Raw genomic sequence first — 20,423 nt, 5'->3', positions numbered from 1 at the left:
ATATAAATCCTGGACATATCTGGAAAACCATTCAAAATATTCAAATAAATAATAAGAGTTTAGAAATTATGGTTTCCAGACATTCAAAATCTCATGGTCAAAGTAATTGAAAGTTTTAGTAAAGCAATGGAATTATATCAAGACGTAGCTTATCCATGCTTGGGTTTAAAATTCAGTTTTTTTAAGTACAATATTATTATTTTAAAAACTAGTCAGCTGATTTGTTGATTTAGTGTATCATTTACAGTAATATAATGACTGCAAAGATTCTGCCTGACCTGGTAATTATTTGACATTTATCGTAATACAGTGTGATGAAGACAATGTACTGTCCTGTCTGATTGCTGCTTTCAGTGCAAGCAAAAAATACATATTATGCATATTAAACAAAGTTTAGTTGTACACACACACACACACACACACACACACACACACACACACACACACACACACACACACACACATATATATTTAGGTATATAGTTATATATTTTATATTTATTTATAAAGATAAAATATATGGACACACAATATTTATCTCTGTGGATTCCCAGAGCATACCGACATTACATATCTGCAAATAATTTCATAATTCCATAATGGTCACACTAAAAAGTAAAATAGTGACATTTGCAGAAAGTAGTACAACTTTAAATTATTTCAAATGAAATAATGAAAAGAAAGCCATATGTTTTTGAATGTGATTTAAATTCTCATTACCACATTTCATCATGAATGAGAATACCACAAGTCATAGAAATCGAGCATAAAGTAATTGTGTATGATAATGTAAAAATCAGGGAAATGTCTGAACTGTTTGAACCATGTGCAGTATTTCAGGTTCATTTCACGTATTGTCTGCTTTGTAGATCACTTGGAAAAAGCCCAAGAATGATTTTGATTTAAAGAATTTGTTCAGGTCTAAATTCCTTGGCCAACTTTGAAAGCAGATGCATTTACTGCATACAGCAGTTTGTAGTCAAACACTACACAACTACAACCTCTACACTGAACTAATGTTTTTTTTTTTGTAAAAATGTCCACTGCAACACATCTTATAAATTAAAGAAACCAGTCTCTTCCACTGTAGAGAATTGGCATTCAGAAGATATTTTGAGTAGCATTAACTACATGAATATAATGAACTAGGTGATGAATTTCCTATTTATTAAAAAGACATATTTTTATTGCATTTTGAAACAATTGCTTCAGTGAACTGTTAGTCAAGAGATAAGCTACAGGTGTGTGTGGTTCTCAGTTGTAAAGCTATTAGAAAGGTTCTGTTGCGTGTGATTTTTAGATTGTTTCTCAAAACTATATACTACAGAAGGGTTCTGTTGTGTCCGAATTTAGATTACATTTCTGAGAACTGGACCTTACAGAAAGGTTGTGTAGGGTATGATTTTAAATTGTGTTTGTCAGAACTATATCAGAAGGGTTGTGCTGTACAGAATTATAAATGAAGAGAACGAAGATCTGGACAGGATATGGGGTTTCACCTGTTGACAGTACAATGTCCTTTAGATTCAGTGACCATTTAAAAACACCAGTAAGTGGTGAAACTGTAAGGAGACATTTATTATGAAATGTAATTGATACTTTGAAAAATTAAACATTGGGATAACCACCAGTGCTCAATCATGAAACCTTGACATCGTAACAAGCCTAAAAGTCTGTGTATAACCAGGGGACCTGTGCTTTGAAGTTGCTTTTGTCTCTGCAAGAGCTCTCTGTCGGTTTCATCTATGTAGTTTCATAAATGTTAGAATCCTTGGGATGCACAGATCACATGGCCTGTACTGTATTGTTTTAATTACTATATTTTATTATTATTTAGTAATCGTCATACAGATATTATTTAGTGATCTTAGTCTCATTTTGCTCTGTAATTTTTGTGTATTTACATTATAATTTTTAGAAGTTAGTTTAAAGAGTGTTAACTCGGTATAAATATAATTGAAGTCAGAATTGTTAGAACTATTTTAATTTAATTACATACAAAAAAAATATTTTTTTTTTCTAAATGAGAATTACTCTGACAAGTACCATTTAAAAAAAATATTTTTTGAGACAACTTAAAAAAAAAAAAAATCACTATGCTGTTACCTAACATTTTAACAATTGAAGTGCTTGAAATCCAGCAGAACAATGATGTTAAACTCACATTTGTCTAACATATGCTGCTAAATGAAACTGCTTTTTTGTAACACTGAAACATTGGATATAACTACAACTGCCATCAAGACTTTATGGACAAAATATGCAGCTGTAATATCTGATATTAGAAATATCCATCTCATCCCACCACCCTGTTCTCACTTCTAAATCAAGATCCCAGGGTCCTCATTATGCATTCGTGGTAAGAAATGTGTTCAATGTGTGTGTTGTGTGTTTATTACCCCAAATGCTGTATTAAGAAACTTTAATAGTTTATAGACCCCAGCGCGATCAGAAAGGACATTTCTATAAACCAGGAACAGGACCACAGTCTGCAGTTTTATCAGCGTGCTTAAACACTGCAGTGCAGGAAGATCTTTTGGCTGGAGAAGGAGTGTGAATGCCCAGGGAGGGGAGGCATCAGCAATAGCAGCTGGGCTTGTGCAGTCTGGGCACAGGCTGTGTGTGTGTGTGTGTGTGTGTGTGTGTGTGTGTGTGTGTGTGTGTGTGTGTGTGTGTGTGTGTGTGTGTGTGTGTGTGTGTGTGTGTTAAAGGCAGGTCAGCTGGGGACAGAGGGAGCTCTGACCCCGTGACAGTGTGGGAAAAGCAGAGCAAACAGCCCAGCATCAGATTGCCCGCCCCGTAGCCACTTCTGACCAATCACAGGGCTCGTATGAAGTGGATGACTGCAGAGAGCCCGCATCAGCAGTGATGCCAGAACAGAGTGGACAGTGAGTTGCTGAGGATTATGGGTAGCAAGGGAAACAAAGAGACTCTTCATCCCTGTAGAGATCCTTGTGCATCTCAGTGTACGCTGTTCTCTGGCCACACCATGATCCACGTTCTTGGTTGTCTTTCTCACCGCGTTCCTCCGCAGTGCAGATAAAGAAGTAAGAGCCGGCGAAGACGTTTAGACTTTTACTGTGGACATAAATGACACGAGTTGGTATTTCTCCCACGGCCAGAGAGCTTAGTGATGTAGACACTGAGGATGTGTTCTCTGTCTGTGCTGGGATGGGCAGTAATGAAACTGGCACTCCTGGGTAGCAGGTGTTGCCTTCAGTCCACAACTGTGTTTGGGCTTGGTCACGTCACTGGTTGCTGTTAAGCAGTACGATTTCATGACATTTTATTAATATACATGTGGCATTTCCACTGCATCATGATTACAATGCATACCAAAAATGATGTTTACGTGGGGCATGACCGTTACTGTTACTGTTTCAAGGTCATCTGTGGTCAGCGATGTTTCCTTGTCTGCATGTGCATGTTGTGGTGGGCGGAGCCTGCAGCTGCTGCACACGGCGTGTGGCGGGCCAGCGTGAGGCAGAGAGCGCGTTGGGGGAGACGGGCCCGTCTGTCTGGGGTGGGGGGGTTAATGCGAGGGATTGGAGGAAGCCTGCCGCAGTCGTGCGTGAGCAGAATGTCAGGGAGACTGAGAGAGGGAGAGAGAGAGAGGGAGACTGGTGGAGAGAGAGAGAGAGGGAGACTGGGAGAGAGAGAGAAAGAGGGAGACTGGGGAGAGAGAGAGAAAGAGGGAGACTGGGAGAGAGAGAGAGAGTGAGGGAGACTGGGAGAGAGAGAGAGAGTGAGGGAGACTGGGAGAGAGAGAGAGAGAGGGAGGGAGACTGGGAGAGAGAGAGAGAGAGAGAGAGAGAGGGAGGGAGACTGGGGGAGAGAGAGGGAGGGAGACTGGGAGAGAGAGAGAGAGAGAGAGAGAGAGAGAGAGAGAGAGAGAGAGAGGGAGGGAGAGAGAGAGAGAGAGGGAGGGAGACTGGGAGAGAGGGAAAGAGAGACTGGGAGAGAGAAGGAGAGGCGTGAAATTTAGAGGGTTGAGACACAGTGCCATCTTAAAGCGCTGGAGAATGAATGTGTATGTTTATCCTGAGCACAGCTGTACAGTGGAATTAGTCATCACAAAAACAACCCATCATCCCCCCCCCCCTCCCCCCCCCCCCCCCCCCACACACACACACACACACACACACAAACACACACACACCCTCCCGCTCAAGCCAGACTGCTAGTAATATAGGAATGCTGTGGGTATTGCTTACAGTCAGCACTTTGGGGAAATGGCTGTGTGTGTTTCGCTGGTCCCCATGAATCCCCTGGGACGTCTCCCTTGCCTGGAGGCCATTGGGGATTATTAGGGTGTCGGGGTGTCATCCTCACTTCCCTGAGAAGAACGGGCAGCTGAGGATTAAGGCAGGAGGTTCTGGAGATGACGGGCCTTGGTTGACACACGGTGACATACTGGGGCGTTATTCTCACTCTCTCCGCTCCGACACTGACAACATACTCCAGACAGCAGCAGTGGCACCTTAGGTCAGCGGTGTTTGTGTTCACACACGTTTATTTAGGGCGCTTGCTCAGATCTGTGTGTGTCTTCCTGGTGAACAAGCGGGCGATGTTCCCGCTATTCTGAGGTGGTATGCTGGGATGTGCAGTTCTGTCAGATATGACCCAGTCAGCACCACCAAACATGCACAACTACTACTGCTCATCTCGCGCTCAAATGGTTTACTACCTCTGAAATGGGGACGTCGTCTCGCACCACAGAATGAGGGCCGATAGACACAGAGACAGCAGCAATCGTGTCTCCTTTATATGTGCCATATTTTGTCAATTGTGATTTTTCACCACAATCGAAATTTGTCCTCTGCTTTTTACCCATCTGTGCAGTTAGAACACACACACACTAGTGATTACTAGGGGGCTGTGGATCACATTTATTTTCAGCAGAAAATTTTTTCTCCTATGGTCCTGTATGTGAGGCACTAATGTCTGTGTAGCTGTGTGTAAAAGTAATAATGTTTGGTCCAGCTCTGATGCGGTCAGTGTTTGGCAAAATGGCTGCTCTGTGCTGGTGTTCTCTGTGTCAGTGAGGTGGAGAGGGGCCAAAGAGTCTTTTAGGAGCCAAACTGAACTGCAGATTAGTATTTATTTTTGGTACAGGGAAGTCTTCCAAGAAGAGTGTGTGTGTGTGTGTGTGTGTGTGTGTAAGACGGAGAGAAAGGGTGGGGGTGTGGTGGAGCTGTTCTGGTGGAGTGCTGGTGGAGCTGGGAGGGGCTGGCGGGGGGCCGGGTGGGGGGCGGGTGGGGTTGTACCTGGACTGCCTCTCCGCAGCTGTGGAAGAGGCTCGGTCAGCAGGGAGGAGGTTAAGGGTCGACACCACTGCTGCACAACTCCATATCCCCCCTCGCCACTGTTCCACAGTCTCTCCTTTCTTTTCTCCTTCGCTTTATTCAGCAGACTGAGTGAAAGCGAGGGAGAGAGCAAGAGAGAGAAAGAGAGAGAGAGTGAAAGAGAGAGAATCAAGCCAATTTTTTTTAACTCGATCTTGGCTTTCTTACAAACAGATGTTGCCTGTCATTTGGTGGTTAAGCAGGCACACAGTTCGTAGATACAGAGGTTTTACAGGCATTAAGACTAGGTCTTAGACTAGGTCTTCCTTAATAATTTGTTTCCAAAGAGGAAAGTCGATCTCTTATAAATTCCGGAATTTCATTTTTTTATTTGTTTACGGGTGTTTCGAATTTTTTGGGGGGTTCTCATTCATATTTCTGTTTTTCTATCTTCGTCTTTTTCTTTGCTGTTTGAATTTTGCTACCGAGCGTTTCTTTTTTTTGTTGTATGTTTGTTGTCTCCTGGCCCCCAGTGGACCGGACTCCTTCAGCCAAATGCTGTAGGTGCAGTGAGTATAGAGAAAACATTTGGAAACAATAAACAGACGATGGGTAAGTCGCTGTTAACATACTTCAGAGCTCAGCAGCGTTTTGCTGACGCATTCTGCACTTTTCTGTCGTGCACGTGCAGTATTTTAATAACTCCGTCTTCGCACACCGGTCTAAGCGAGCACAATAACTTCACTTTTTACCGCTTGCAAATAACAGGAGTCTGTTTCATTTTTGTTTTTCTTTTATTTTATAATGTGATGTCTGTTGCTGTTGGGCATTGTGTGTCTTTGTTGGGCATGCATTCTGAGCGCCGGCTGGAGTGGCCTGTGTGTGTGTGTGTGTGTGTGTGTGTGTGTGTGTGTGTGTGTGTGTGTGTGTGTCTCTGTGCACGCAACTTTTCTCAAGGTGGTGTTCTGCATTTCACCGCATTCCCCTCTATGCTGGGGGCTTCTGTGGTCACGATGGGAGAATGTGTGAAGTTCTTCTCAGCCCTCTTATTCAGCTGGATTGAAGGGGTTTTAATTTCAAGCCATCACTACGCTAACATAGTTAAAGGAACTTGGCGTGTGCATCAAAGCTGAAATCTGGTCATTTAAATTCGAGTGGTGGGAAACAGAAGGCCTTTAAGAAGAAGTGCTGTGCAAGTCTATGTTGACCATCAAATAATTCCACCCTGAGCCACTTGTTAATAACAGCACCACATTCTGCTGTGTAGGCCGGATCCACTTCACATATCTATTCGGTCCTGATTATTTATTCTCCAGCATTTTTGTATTGTCTCCTCACTGGAATTTCATAGGACTCAGATTTAAGTTGTCCCATAAATGCAATATACTGTAGATTTGAAGTTAAATTTAGTTAATACTAGAAGTTGTGGATAAAATCTCACGTTATTTGATTAAGCAGTGTTAAGATGTTACCAGCCCTATTCTAGGATTAGGGTATGGTTAGTGTTGGCTTGGGTTAAGGTATCTTAGTGTGGGTTTGGGTTAGGGTGTGGTTAGGGTTTAGGGTATGGTTAGGGTTGGTTTGGGTTGGGGTATGGTTAGGGTTGGTTTGGGTTGGGGTATGGTTAGGGTTGGTTTGGGTTAGGGTATGGTTAGGGTTGGTTTGGGTTGGGGTATGGTTAGGGTTGGTTTGGGTTGGGGTATGGTTAGGGTTGGTTTGGGTTGGGGTATGGTTAGGGTTGGTTTGGGTTGGGGTATGGTTAGGGTTGGTTAGGGTATGGTTAGGGTTGGTTAGGGTATGGTTAGGGTTGGTTTGGGTTGGGGTATGGTTAGGGTTGGTTTGGGTTGGGGTATGGTTAGGGTTGGTTTGGGTTGGGGTATGGTTAGGACATATTGTTTTTCCTATTCCTTTTTTCCCCTTTTGTTTTTTTTGTTTGTTTGTTTTGTAAATGGTTATATTTACAGTGATTTAAAAACTGGAGCTTTTTCCTAGGATATAGTGGTATATTTGATATTTTTCATAGTGTTATTTTTAGAATTTTTGTAAAATTATCTATTACAGTAGTAGCTGAAGAAAAAATGAATACTGTCTTCTTTATTTATTAATTTTATTAGTTATTAGGAATAAGGTTTCCTGCAGGTAAATGTTATTCATTTTTTCTCTAATAAACTCCAGAATCACTGGGGCATTATAACAGGACAGTGGTGCTGTAAGTGTGTGCTGTTATGTGAGAGGGTGAGGGTGGTGCTCTTATGTGAGGGTGGTGCTCTTATGTGAGGGTGGTGCTCTTATGTGAGGGTGGTGCTCTTATGTGAGGGTGCTGCTGTTATGTGAGGGTGCTGCTGTTATGTGAGGGGGTGAGGGTGCTGCTGTTATGTGAGGGGGTGAGGGTGCTGCTGTTATGTGAGGGGGTGAGGGTGCTGCTGTTATGTGAGGGGGTGAGGGTGCTGCTGTTATGTGAGGGGGTGAGGGTGCTGCTGTTATGTGAGGGGGTGAGGGTGCTGCTGTTATGTGAGGGGGTGAGGGTGCTGCTGTTATGTGAGAGGGTGAGGGTGCTGCTGTTATGTGAGAGGGTGAGGGTGCTGCTGTTATGTGAGAGGGTGAGGGTGCTGCTGTTATGTGAGGGGGTGAGGGTGGTGCTGTTATGTGAGAGGATGAGGGTGGTGCTGTAAGTGCTGTTATGTGAGGGTGGTGCTGTAAGTGCTGTTATGTGAGGGTGGTGCTGTTATGTGAGGGGGTGAGGGTGGTGCTGTTATGTGAGGGGGTGAGGGTGGTGCTGTTATGTGATTGGGTGAGGGTGGTGCTGTTATGTGATTGGGTGGTGCTGGTTTGTGAGGGGGTGAGGGTGGTACTGGTTTGTGAGGGTGGTGCTGGTTTGTGAGGGTGTGAGGGTGGTACTGTTATGTGAGGGGGTGAGGGTGGTGCTGTTATGTGAGAGGGTGAGGGTGGTGCTGTAAGTGCCGTTATGTGAGAGGGTGAGGGTGGTGCCGTGATGTGAGGGGGTGAGGGTGGTGCCGTGATGTGAGAGGGTGAGGGTGGTGCCGTTATGTGAGGGGGTGAGGGTGGTGCCGTTATGTGAGGGTGGTGCCGTTATGTGAGGGGGTGAGGGTGGTGCCGTTATGTGAGGGGGTGAGGGTGGTGCCGTTATGTGAGGGGGTGAGGGTGGTGCCGTTATGTGAGGGGGTGAGGGTGGTGCCGTGATGTGAGGGGGTGAGGGTGGTGCCGTGATGTGAGGGGGTGAGGGTGGTGCCATTATGTGAGGGGGTGAGGGTGGTGCCGTTATGTGAGGGGGTGAGGGTGGTGCCGTTATGTGAGGGGATGAGGGTGGTGCCGTTATGTGAGGGGGTGAGGGTGGTGTTGTACGTGGAGGTGGAGTCATACACACACACACTCTCATCTCTGCTATCTGCACATGGGCACCAGACTGCTGATGTGCCACTCATTGAATCTATCAGGTTACATTGTATGTATCACTTTCACATGTTGGTATCTCTGGCTATGAGGGGTGCTGTAGTAGACTGATCTCTGTACCGAGTACAGATGTTGTAGTATAGACTGATCTCTATATATAAAGACCACAGAGGACAGGTGTTGTAGTATAGACTGATATCTATACTACACTGATATCTATCTATACTCTGATATCGGCCAGAGGAGGATGGGCTCCCCCCTGAGTCTTGGTTCCTCTCAAGGTTTCTTCCTCATGCAAAAACTAGGGAGTTTTTCCTTGCCACTGTCGCCCTTGGCTTGCTCACTGGGGGCTAGGACTCGGCACTTGTAAAGCTGCTTTGTGACAACAACTGTTGTAAAAAGCGCTATATAAATAAAATTTGATTGATTGATTGATATCTCTGAAGAAAACACAGGACAGGTGTTGTAGTAGACTGGTCTCTCTATATATGAAGACGACACAGGACAGGTGTTGTAGTAGACTGGTCTCTCTATATATGAAGACGACACAGGACAGGTGTTGTAGTAGACTGGTCTCTCTATATATGAAGACAGAGATAGGTGTGGTAGACTCATTTCTGTATCTTCAGTGTCATCTTCTCCCTCTCCACCTCATCTCGCTGTTACTCATATGTGCTCGAGTCTGTGTCCTTGAAACTGTGATACTGACTGTCAATCTGTTGAAAAACAAACTATAATAGCAGATATCCAAACAGAAAATAGTTTTATAGTTATTGTTTATCTTTAATATAATTAATTGACATTATTGTTATTTTTGATGACGCCTGAATTCTTGTGATTTAGCACAACTACGCACTGCATATGCACTAATATTTTTTTTTGTTTTACTTTTATCATCTTTTCAAACGTATATCTTTTATTTTATTTTTAACATACCCGATTATTTATTTCCTTGCTTTCTCTTTCCTTTGTTTTCTTTTTTTTTTTTCATTCTTTCTCAGACACCCGGGCTGCAGCCAGGCCGGAGTGAGGCAGTGTGATTAGATCGAGCAGAAAACATCCCAGCACTCATTATTCACAACACCTCAGAGTCTCACTCTGTCTTGTTGGGTCCTGTTTGACTTCATTAGGACGTCTTCACATGTTCAGTCCTGTTATTTTGTTTGTGACCAATTATTTTTTTCAGAATTATTATTTTATTATTCATCTGAAATAAGACATCTGCATTAAGAACTACTGCATTTAAATACTATTTATATATTTGTGATTGCCATTGAGGATGAACGGATCTGATGAAAATGTTATGAGACAGTGAGTGAGTGAGTGTATCAGAATGGCATGCTTTGTCATATGAGTAATTTGAGTAATTACCTGTAGATTGTGCCATACTAATTTTGAGTGGTCCTCCTTTTATAAGATGACCCATTATTACTTTATTTTATTTTTGCGCATCGTTTCTATTCATTTGACTAATTCTGTCGAGTTGTTTCTACCTATTTGCCAATTACTGTTTACAAGAGTAAGCAGACCAAGTGCAGGTTGTCAGGGTAAGTGTATGGGCCTCCTGTTTATGTTGGCTTGATCTTGTACGTTGCAAGAACCCAATTGTAGTGATGGACGAGCATGAAAGATCTTGTTAAACGTCCTGATCAGCTCAAAGCCTCACGCCCACAGAAAGAAGTGGATCATAAACGTTACCGTCACAGCGGGCAGTTTGCTATTCAAAACATGTCTTAACTGAACGTAAACAAAACATGTTGATGTCCTGGAGAGACGGCACATAAGTGGACGTGTGCGAGGGCAGAGATGTGTCGGGGTGAGTGAAGTAACCGCAGAGAAATGTCTGTCATTGTTGTCAAACGACGCTGCATTTAGAAATGCAAATGAGCTATACTCATGAGCTATGAGCTCAGAAGATGAACATAAAATGTGATACTAGTAAAAGAGAAAACATTCGGCATAACTTGGCTTCTGTCATTCTGGGAGAGGCTTACACTCCCCACCCAGTGCTGCAATCCAGCGGAAACTACAAAAGAGCAAATTAAGGACGTGCTGGTCTGGGTCTGGTTACACATTCTGGGTGGATAATCAAGGGACATGATGTACAACGGAGAGGCCAGAATGAACTGGTGTTACAAGGAGAGAGATGGGTCTGCAGCGCTAACATGACAGTGGCTACGCTAACACACACACTGCCTGTCCTTTAGTACCAGATTGCATTGTATCTGCTGTAGATATAAATGGATACTTGTAAGAATGGGCATGCATATAAACAGATCACTCAAAACGTCTGCATGTGAACATAGCCAACACAAGCTTTTAAAATGAATTTAGTATCTTAAGTGTACATAGGCCTACATGATGAAGATCGATACCACAGAATAGGTGTTAAGACGTTGGTATGTTTTGACATTGGCTTGATCAGGTTTGATATTTGCTTGGTAACGCCACATGTCACGAGTTTGCTTCAGTGTAGCACGGAGAGAAGCTCAGATATTACCCGATTCTTACCTGATCTAAACATTGTTTCTAGTCTGCTCTTCTGTTCTGACTGGACCTGTTCTGATTCTGTATCTGTCATTTTATTTGCTTTTTGACATGAAGCACCTCATGAAAGCAGCATGGAATGAATTCAGTCATTGAGTATTTTATATTTTTCCACTCTGCATAAAGTAGAATATACTAACACATCCCCATCCCCACACACAATAAAATAATGCTAGTACTATGTACTATTAAATATAAAATATAAAACTCCCTAAAGATATTAACACTATTATCCTCTCCGAATTTCTTGCCTCTGCTTACCATTACTTCACTTGTCGTTACTCACTTTGAAATGGAACTGACCTTATTACTTTATAGCTTATATAGCATCTCTGTTGTAGCATCTTATATAGCATCTCTGTTGTAGCATCATATATAACATCTCTGTTGTAGCATCATATATAGCATCTCTGTTGTAGCATCATATATAGCATCTCTGTTGTAGCATCATATATAGCATCTCTGCTGTAGCATCTTCTTATATAGCATCTCTGCTGTAGCATCTTCTTATATAGCATCTCTGCTGTAGCATCTTCTTGTGTAGCATCTCTGCTGTAGCATCATCTTGTGTAGCATCTCTGCTGTAGCATCATCTTGTGTAGCATCTCTGCTGTAGCATCATCTTGTGTAGCATCTTCTGTTGATTAAACAGAAAAAGGTCCCCTGGACCTCTGAGGGTAAAGTTAAGTGGTACGCATTTCTGATGTTTAATTTTCTGTATGCTGGGTATCTTAAGATATGGTCAACCACTAAACAGTTTGCTTTATTTTTCTTGCTATGTTAATGCAGCTAAATTGTTCAGCTAATGTGACTTGTAGACCATACCTTGGTAAAGGAACGCTAGCTTCCTGTATTCATTCTACACACTTTTATTCTGTTGAACCATGTTCTGATGGTCTGCAAAAGAGCTTATTTAGGCTAACATTACTTGTCACATATGGATAAATTTGAATACAAGATACTGATTGATTGTCTTTGCAATCATATGCTTTTGTCCTTCCTTTCTTTGAGTAATTCTCTCGCTGTGTGTGTTAAATCCATCTGGTGAGCACACAGGTTTTGAATCATCACAATAGCTTGTCCAGAGATTCTGTCCTGGGACATTGCGCTCAAATAATTTTCTCCGTGTTTTGAGAAAGACCTCTCAGGAGAGGCGACACGGTAGTTTAAAAAAGATTTAGGGCAATAGCCACATTCATAGCAAAAAAGCTCAGCAGAACGGATATATACTCACTACCCTCTTTATCAGGTTCACCTACTCTAGAGTAGTACCAAATCGACTGTCAGACATTTACAGTGAAATACAGATTTTAATCCGCCATATTTATATTACAAAGTGCATTTGCACCAAATGCTGATCCTACCATATCTGTGTTGTGACAGAAATCAAGATTTTTTTAGACTAGACAATGTTTTTTCTGATATTCAACAGTCCAGTTTCTGTGAACCTGTGTCTTAGACTCCTGTTCTAAGCCAACACAGTCTCTTTTTTGTAGATCTTCTGGTTTGCTGTTCTACAGGGCGAGATTGAGTTACCATAACTTTCCCCTCACATCACCCCATCTGACCCCCCCCCCCCCCCCCCCTTTCACGCTCTTTCACCAACAACACTGTTATATCTCCAGAACTACCACTCACTTTAGCTTTTCTGGTTTTTGCACCATACTGTTTAAATTTTTTAAATTTTAGAGACCATGTAAACTCCAGAGACTGGCCCAGAGATCAGTAGTTTTTATAGTCTTTGATACCAGCACAGATCATATTTTCAACCATTCAGACGTTTGATGTGAATATTAACAAACATGTTGTTGAAGTGCGTCTGCATGATTTTTTTATTTTTTATTTTGCATTGCATTGCTGCCATATGATTGGCTGACTGCAAAATTACAGCTGTAAAAATGTTCCTAATTCATGGACCTAAAGGTCTGTTCCTGAAAAAGACCTCTAGACACGGCACTAATGTGTGGAGGACACAAGGTGCCCTCAGACAGCTGTGGAAAGAGTGTGAGTTTAGTAAGGAAGTAAGACCTCAGTCAGATCCTTAAAATTATTATACATTTCTGAAATTTCAAGACTTATTTTTTTGTTTGTTTTAGAACATAAAATCAGTGGAGTTTTAATTTCAGCATGTTCACGATGAGCATTTCTGTCCTCTGGAAGATGCAGTATATTTTCACTGGACTTGATGTTACTGCAGCCATCCCCTGTTTGTTTGTTTGTTTTTGAGGAGAGTAATAAATGAAAAATAATAATGAAATAGGTAGCTAAATAAATAAAATGAAACCGTAGACATTTATCACAAATATTACTGAAGGCAGATCAGTTTAACTTTTGTGGAAGGGCACGGCAATAAATTCAAATATAGCCTCTCTGTGCTAGTGACCATAACAAGCAAAACAAATAGAGCTAATTGCATTAGCATCTTTTGCCTTTGAAAATCTTTCAAGTTTTAGAATTCTGCACAAAACGGCTACAGCTATCAGTTCTTACCTGACCTTGACGGCAGCAGGTTGATGAGTGTCGTAGGTGTATGATGTGTGTAAATGAAACAGCGTCTTGTGTTCAGATGCCTTCCATTGTTTCCAAGCTCCCACAGCTGAGAAACCTAATTAAGCAGATGGCATTCTTGTCCTTGCTTAGCCTCAGACAGCCACACATAGAGACCTCTTATTGGGTCTGATTACCGTACAGAGCTTACATTGATTTTAGCGCCTTTGCTTGACCTACTGGTTCATCTAAGCTGTTTCTATTACTGCATCGCCCATGCATTGTCAACACACCATCCTACATATGTGTATTTCTAACATTGGGAAGTGTACAAGTTACAAAGAGCACAAGACCTGCAAAAATACTGGACATAAAGCAGCGTCGAGAACTCTTAAACCAGTTGACCACTAACCTTTTTGGAGGAAATCGCTATCAGATGTGCGATGACTAATTAAACAATATGCTTATACCATTTGCTCATATCGAGCAGCTCACCCACACTCATCACCGGACAGTAGGTACTCTTCCTGGGAATTGACCCCATGATCATAGTGCTTCCAGTGCCAAGACCTTCCTGCCCTGCTGTAGTACAGAGCATGGCTAATGGGCTCTGGAATATCAGTTGGGCATTGATTAAAATATTTCGATTTTTATTTTCCATGTGTATATGGACAGACATAGATGATTTGCTCAGTGATTGCAAGAGGTCTTGAATTCTTTACACTTGCCTACGGAAGAATTGCCTACGGACACAAACCCGTAGATCCGAACTTGTGGTGACTGTCTGCACAAGCTTGTGTCTATAGGTATCTGTCTGTGTGGCCTTTACAACTGCACCAGCAGCTCTTCTCTCTCCCCTTTTTACTGGAGGCTCTTTACAATGTTACCTGGCAGCCTCAGACCCAGACAGACAGACAGGAGCAGAAGCCTAGTTTACACAGACGTGGGCGTGGCCCCCAGAGGGCCCTCCCACTGCTCTGGTAGCTCTCCGCCCCCAGAGCAGGTTTACGGACAGCATGCTGTTGACTAGAGGGCTGCAGTCATGGGTGTGTCTGCTATCAGCCTGCCATTACACCCTCGATTTCCTTCCTTTCTTCTCTTTTTGGAACTAAGCACCTTTCCTATGTCTCCGCCCCTCCGCTGCTGTGTCCTCCAGGCTGAGGTAGTAGGTTGTATAGTTTAGAGTTACATCATGGGAGATAACTGTACAACCTCCTAGCTTTCCCTGAGGTACACATGCCCCAACCACACCCCAAACTCACCGTATACATGTCACCTGAGCTGGTGTTGGGGACGATGGCAACCTGGTTCCATCAGCCACTGTCACTAATGTTTGTTAGGTACAGTGAATTAAAGATGAGGTGAAAGGACCTCTAATTTGACCTAACAAAACCAAAAATAATGTGAGTGTGTGGCAGCATGATGGTATATTTCACTTCTAAGTACCGGATTTCTTAATTAGTTTCCAAGCGTAAGTAGTCAGGAAATAAAGCAAACTTTTCAGGGACAGTGTGCAATGACAGTATGTCAAACAAGAAGGAATGTAATAATAGTCCTTAAAAGTAGCAGCATTTAAATGTGATAAAATGTAATAGAACTTGTTAAATATAATGAGCGAGTGAAACACACATCTTTTGGTCCTTTTCGGTCATTTGAATTTTTTTTTTGTGTTAACAGCTTAACTGTGCTTAACTTGTTCCTGTGAAATAATGATCCAACATCCCCCGAGCAAATGGTCATAGTGCATACACAGAAAATGCTCGATTTTCAGTTATAATCTGCAGTGATTCTGTGTCCAGCTGCGTTTATATATAACTCTACCAGTTATTTCTACTTCGTGCTTCTTAATTTAACGCTGGGAGTGTTTCTGTGCCTAAGTTTAAAGAAATGTAATTTTTGTAATGTTTTTGGAAACTAAACCACTGCCACAAAAACATCAGACTGCTAACGGTTAATCCATCAGAACCATCAATCAGAGGCAAATGGACATACAATTACAGTTCACTTAGAATCTGTAGAAAATGTCACTTTCACATCAACCTACTTTTGCATGAAGCCAAAAAAAATATTTTATATGCGTCTTTTTATGCTTTTTGTTTGTTTATTACACATGCTAACACCTCATCACCGCAGAGCCAAGATATGATGTGTGCTCTGCCACACACGATGGTTACAAGATATGGCTCACTAGAGGGATTTCTGCTGAGTGTCTTGGCTCAGGTGTGTCCTGTGAGACGTAATGTTTAGGGCCGCGGACGTTCCCAGGAGTTAGCCATCTTCAGTTTCCTGGGGTTTTCTCCGTCTTCCCAGGAAACAAAACCATGTGGAAAAAAAGTTCCATGTACCTATCTATAAATAAACAGACGAGCAAACTTGTCCAGGTGGAGAGAGGGAATCTCGGGTGTGCCCATAAATGAGAAAGATCCAAGATCTTCACTTTCTTTTGTTATTGAACTTTTAACTTAAGTGAAACCAATATCATGATTGTTTTGGTCGACTAGATGTTTTCTTGCTGATTTTCGTTTGAAACCAAAGAGTTATGTATGATTTACTGAGGACTAAAGAATGCACACAGAACATGGAACGCTGGCCTTTACACAAAACCCAACCTTCAGTTTTAATACACATATACAACTCCAAATGGTTTTCTTTGTGTGGCAAAGTGTTTGCATTGTCATCACATCTTGCATTCTGAGACACAAAACAAATTATAAATGTTTTATTTTATTTTATTCCAAAAATAAACACAAGCACATTTCTTTTAAAAAATTTTGCTGGTTTTTGGGGGCTTTTTTGTTGCTATAATTTCATAATTATGCATTACAGTAATCATTTGAAAAGCTATGCGAATAGTTCAGTTATGAATTGTAAAACAAATAATAATAATAATAATAATAAGAAAGTTTAAATTATATTAACGCCATAGCTATTTATTATCTGGATTTGAGTTTCAGTAGAATTTTGCATGAAACTGCAAAATTTTCTCATGGTAAAAAAATTATTAATAAATATATAACTGGTAAGAAAACAATCTTTAAGAATCATACCTCTACGTACAGCTCTAAGATGATCCTTCCAGAATGTGTTTGTTTGTTTACTATTTGATAATGCATACTTTAATGTTTGTTTTAAACCCTGATCTAAAATTATTTCATTCTCATTTAGAACAACAAATAAAATTTAAGATGTCTCCCCAATTCGTTGCCATGGTACAAAATGGTTCCAAACATCAGAAAGTATCGTTGGTCGCTCACTCAATGTAAAATCTCATCTCTGTGTTAATCTCCTCTGTCTCCCTTCATCTCACCTTGATGTGGGGACAACTGGCTGAAGAGATGAAGTTAACTGATGAGTTTGAGAGTCTCGGTGTTGGAGGAAAAGGGACGTTCATGGGGAAAAATCCCCTTGGATGAAGCTGGAAGTTCATGTTGACTGTAAACAGGGGTGTGTGAGGATTAAGGAGTTTCTTAAGGGCAATCATGAAAGCTTGTGGCAGGTTGTTGATCGCGTCGGAACTCCAGTTTTTCGGAGGGGAAGCACTCTCTAGACACACAAACAAAGTGTGTCACCACAGACTGTGGAACAAAGGACCAGTATCTGAAGGCCAAATACATTTTGAAACTCCAGACTTTGCCCGTACTTATGGGTGATTCATCATACCATGCAACGCCAAGAGGGAAACTGTCCTTCTAGATCTCAGAAAATGTTGTTAAGTGTGTCTAACGTTATCTGTCTATTTATTGTTTTAATGAATAAATTGGTAGAGCTACCTGCCACATTCGCATTACAGCAGTTTGCAGTTGATTTTGGAAAAATAATCTTTTCAACTAAATCTAAAGTTTATTACAAGGGTTGCTTTTAATTTACTGCCGATGAGCTGCTGCCCAGAGTTAAATGAGGCTGCTATAATGAAAGTGTAAAACTGTAATATTGTTTTGCTTTTCCATATTTTGCTTTATAATATAAACATCACTGTTGCATCTTTCATTTTTTTTTCATTCATTCATTTACTGATTTGATGTAAAGTGTGAAAATGCACATTTTTATTAGAGCAAAAACCAACAATACAGCTTGTTTTGTTACCTTCATAATTTCATTGCAACATAGTCAATTGCACAATTTACTGTGCTTTACTCTTGATTTAGTTTTCATTTAAAAGGCCCTGTTTACTAATGCAGGACAGAAATAATCTTGCTTGCTGCAGTAAGAATGTGAGTCCTCCCGTCTCGGTTGGAGAGCAGCGCCCCCCACTGGTGTATCTTCATGCTGTGGTCCATAAATCCTGATCCAGCAGAAATGGATGAGCCCCGTGCCAATTAGGTCTGGTTCTGTAACCTGACGGTACTGAAATCTCAGACATTGCTACCGTGAAGGCGCTTTGTCTCTCTGGTTGTCCTGCACTGACGGGTCATCTCGGCATGAGGCTGTGGACGTGATCGCACGTGTCCAGGAGCGTGTTGAACGTCCAGCTCCAAAGCGCTCGTCCACAGCAGGCCAGAGTGCTCAGGAGCCCCGAGGACAGGGTGGAGAGGACAGGGTGGGGAACTGCTCTCTGTCCTCTGGTAGCCTGAGGAAGACACGGAGGACAAACACGAGCCTCTTATCCGTCACGTCCGCTGTCTCTCCCCTGCGCCTTCTGGCCCATCGCCACGCTTCACAGTTATTGGTCTCACTCTCCAACAGCGTGAGGCTTTTGGAACGTTCTTCTATCACGAGGACTGATCTGACTGTCGCTATCACATTAGCGGCAGGCCGTGCGTCGCACGTGGGAATTATGAGATTTTTGAGACAATTTGCTACTGTAATAATTGTCTATAGGGCACATGATGGTATCAAATTGATGGCGAGCCTCTCCCACGTTACTGAACGTCTCCCGACGCTGCTGATGTCTGATCGTTTCTTCTCCAATCTCTGTGTAATTACCACGAGTAACACTGTGATTAATACTGTGTAATAGGTGTTGTAATTACCCAAAGAGTCAGACTTCTGGCAGGGATGTACTTCAAGATATAGTGTACCTGCTCATAAACACGTACTCGATGGAAAGAAAAGGCAGTAATTAGTGTTGCACTTACTGTATTGTACATGAGCAAATACTCACTAGCAGATTTCTTTAAGGGAGATTTAGCCATGCCTGGATTACAGTATGTAAAGTCATACAGAGCTTTGTTAGTAGTAAGCAGCTCCGGTCTACCTCCTGTTCTTTGTGCGGGCCAGTAGCTGATCTCCAGATCTCATGCCTCCTGCTGATTTGCTCTGATGCCTGTCAATCACAGGGCTCCGCCCCTTCCTCCGGCCCAGAGCTCATCCGTGGTCCCGTGAACGCCGCTCTCTCGATCTTCCCGCACTTCTTGTTCAGCGAGCAACGGTGCCGCAGTGGCGCACGAGCGCGGAGTGTGTGTCAGGAGGTGTGCACGTGCCGGGGGCGTTCTCGTTTGCGTGCACGTGCACGAGTCCTGAGTCTGCGTGCCGCGTGTCTCGCTCGCTACGGGCACTCGCCGGCAGCCGCAGTGTCAAAGGCGGTCTAATATTAGCGTCTGGTGATGGCTGGCTGTATCTGGGACGAGAGGAGGGTGATAAATGAGGATGCCAACGGCCCGGGGGGGTGTGTGTGTGTGTGTGTGTGTGTGTGTGTGTGTGTGGGGGGGGGGGGGGGGACGTGTAAAAAGGCGTAGTGGTCTGAGTTCAGAAGAGCCCATGTGAGAGGCCGTGCCTCGCTCTGCCACCACAGACGAGCCGATCTTGCGGGGATTAGAGATCACTTCCGAGTCCCGAGGAAAGGAGAGTGTGTTTGGAGGGGGCCGGGCGGAGGAACAAGAGAGGAAGTGGGCAGTGTACTGTATGTTTTCTCACTTCTCCTTCTTTCCCTGGGGTAGAGTGTCGCTGATTTGAGCCCACGAGCTGTTGTACGTCGCCAGCCTCCCTTCCTGCGGGAGTCGCCCCTCCCCCATCATCCCTGGCCGCTCCCCCCCCCCCCCCCCCCCCCCCCCCCCCTCGGCCCAAGCCTGGGGGAGCCAGTGGAGATTAAATGTAGCCTCCATAAGCCAAGCACACCATGTAGCTATGTATCTAGAGCCAGCTTTCGCGCTCGCTCGCTCTCTCTCTCTCTCGCTCTCTCTCTCTCTCATCTCTCTCCTCTCTCTCTCTCTCTCTCTCTCTCTCTTATTCACTTTTTAAAATGTTGTTAATGATGCCAGGACTGTCAGTAATGCCAGAGAAAGGCAGTGTGACTGGGAAAGGAAGCCACAGACACACGGAATGAACTTGACAAGACGCAGGTCCAAATGAAAAAGGGAGAGAAGTGTGAGGGTCTCCTGCCCCCCCCCCCTCCCCAAACCCCCCCCCGGCTCTATCAGGCTCTGGGTTGATACGACGGAGAGGTGGGCCTCCGACTTTAACTAATCACAGCTGTGCGAGCAAATTAATGGATGATACTACTTTTTTTTTTTTTTGCTTCCCTCGCTCTCTTTTCCTCTTTCTCCCTAACTTTTTTTTGTCTTGCCACTCATTATGGATTTATAAAGGGGGGGTGCCTACACCCCCCCCCCACCCCTACCCCCCCCTTTCAATTTTGCTTGGAGAGAAATTCGAATGAGGAAGAGTGTGTGCAGAGAGAGAGAGAGAGAGAGAGAGGGAGGGAGTGCGTGCGAGAGAGAGAGCGAGGGAGGGAGAAATGTAAGACAGATACGGAGA

At 43.0% G+C, this 20,423-nt stretch overlaps 2 long non-coding RNA genes across 6 annotated transcripts in view; one reads left to right on the top strand and one right to left on the bottom strand.

Annotated features, from left to right (window-relative positions):
• Positions 1-17,759, top strand: part of LOC143477708 (uncharacterized) — a 70,115-nt gene extending 52,356 nt beyond the window's left edge. For all 5 annotated transcript variants that reach the window (XR_013121609.1, XR_013121620.1, XR_013121615.1 and 2 more), the window contains one exon: positions 17,064-17,759. This is a non-coding gene — a long non-coding RNA (uncharacterized LOC143477708). The remainder of the gene's footprint in view (positions 1-17,063) is intronic.
• Positions 17,752-19,381, bottom strand: LOC143477710 (uncharacterized). The gene is made up of 2 exons (XR_013121623.1): positions 18,701-19,381; positions 17,752-18,297 (listed from the first exon to the last, which is right to left on the bottom strand). It is a non-coding gene; the product is annotated as an uncharacterized LOC143477710 (long non-coding RNA).
• Positions 19,382-20,423: the final 1,042 nt, after the last annotated feature.

This window comes from Brachyhypopomus gauderio, chromosome 16, assembly GCF_052324685.1.
Source record: "Brachyhypopomus gauderio isolate BG-103 chromosome 16, BGAUD_0.2, whole genome shotgun sequence".
NCBI classification, from domain to species: Eukaryota; Metazoa; Chordata; class Actinopteri; order Gymnotiformes; family Hypopomidae; genus Brachyhypopomus; species Brachyhypopomus gauderio.
Note: the sequence above shows the minus strand (reverse complement) of the source record. Positions and strands in the feature narration are given on the sequence as shown.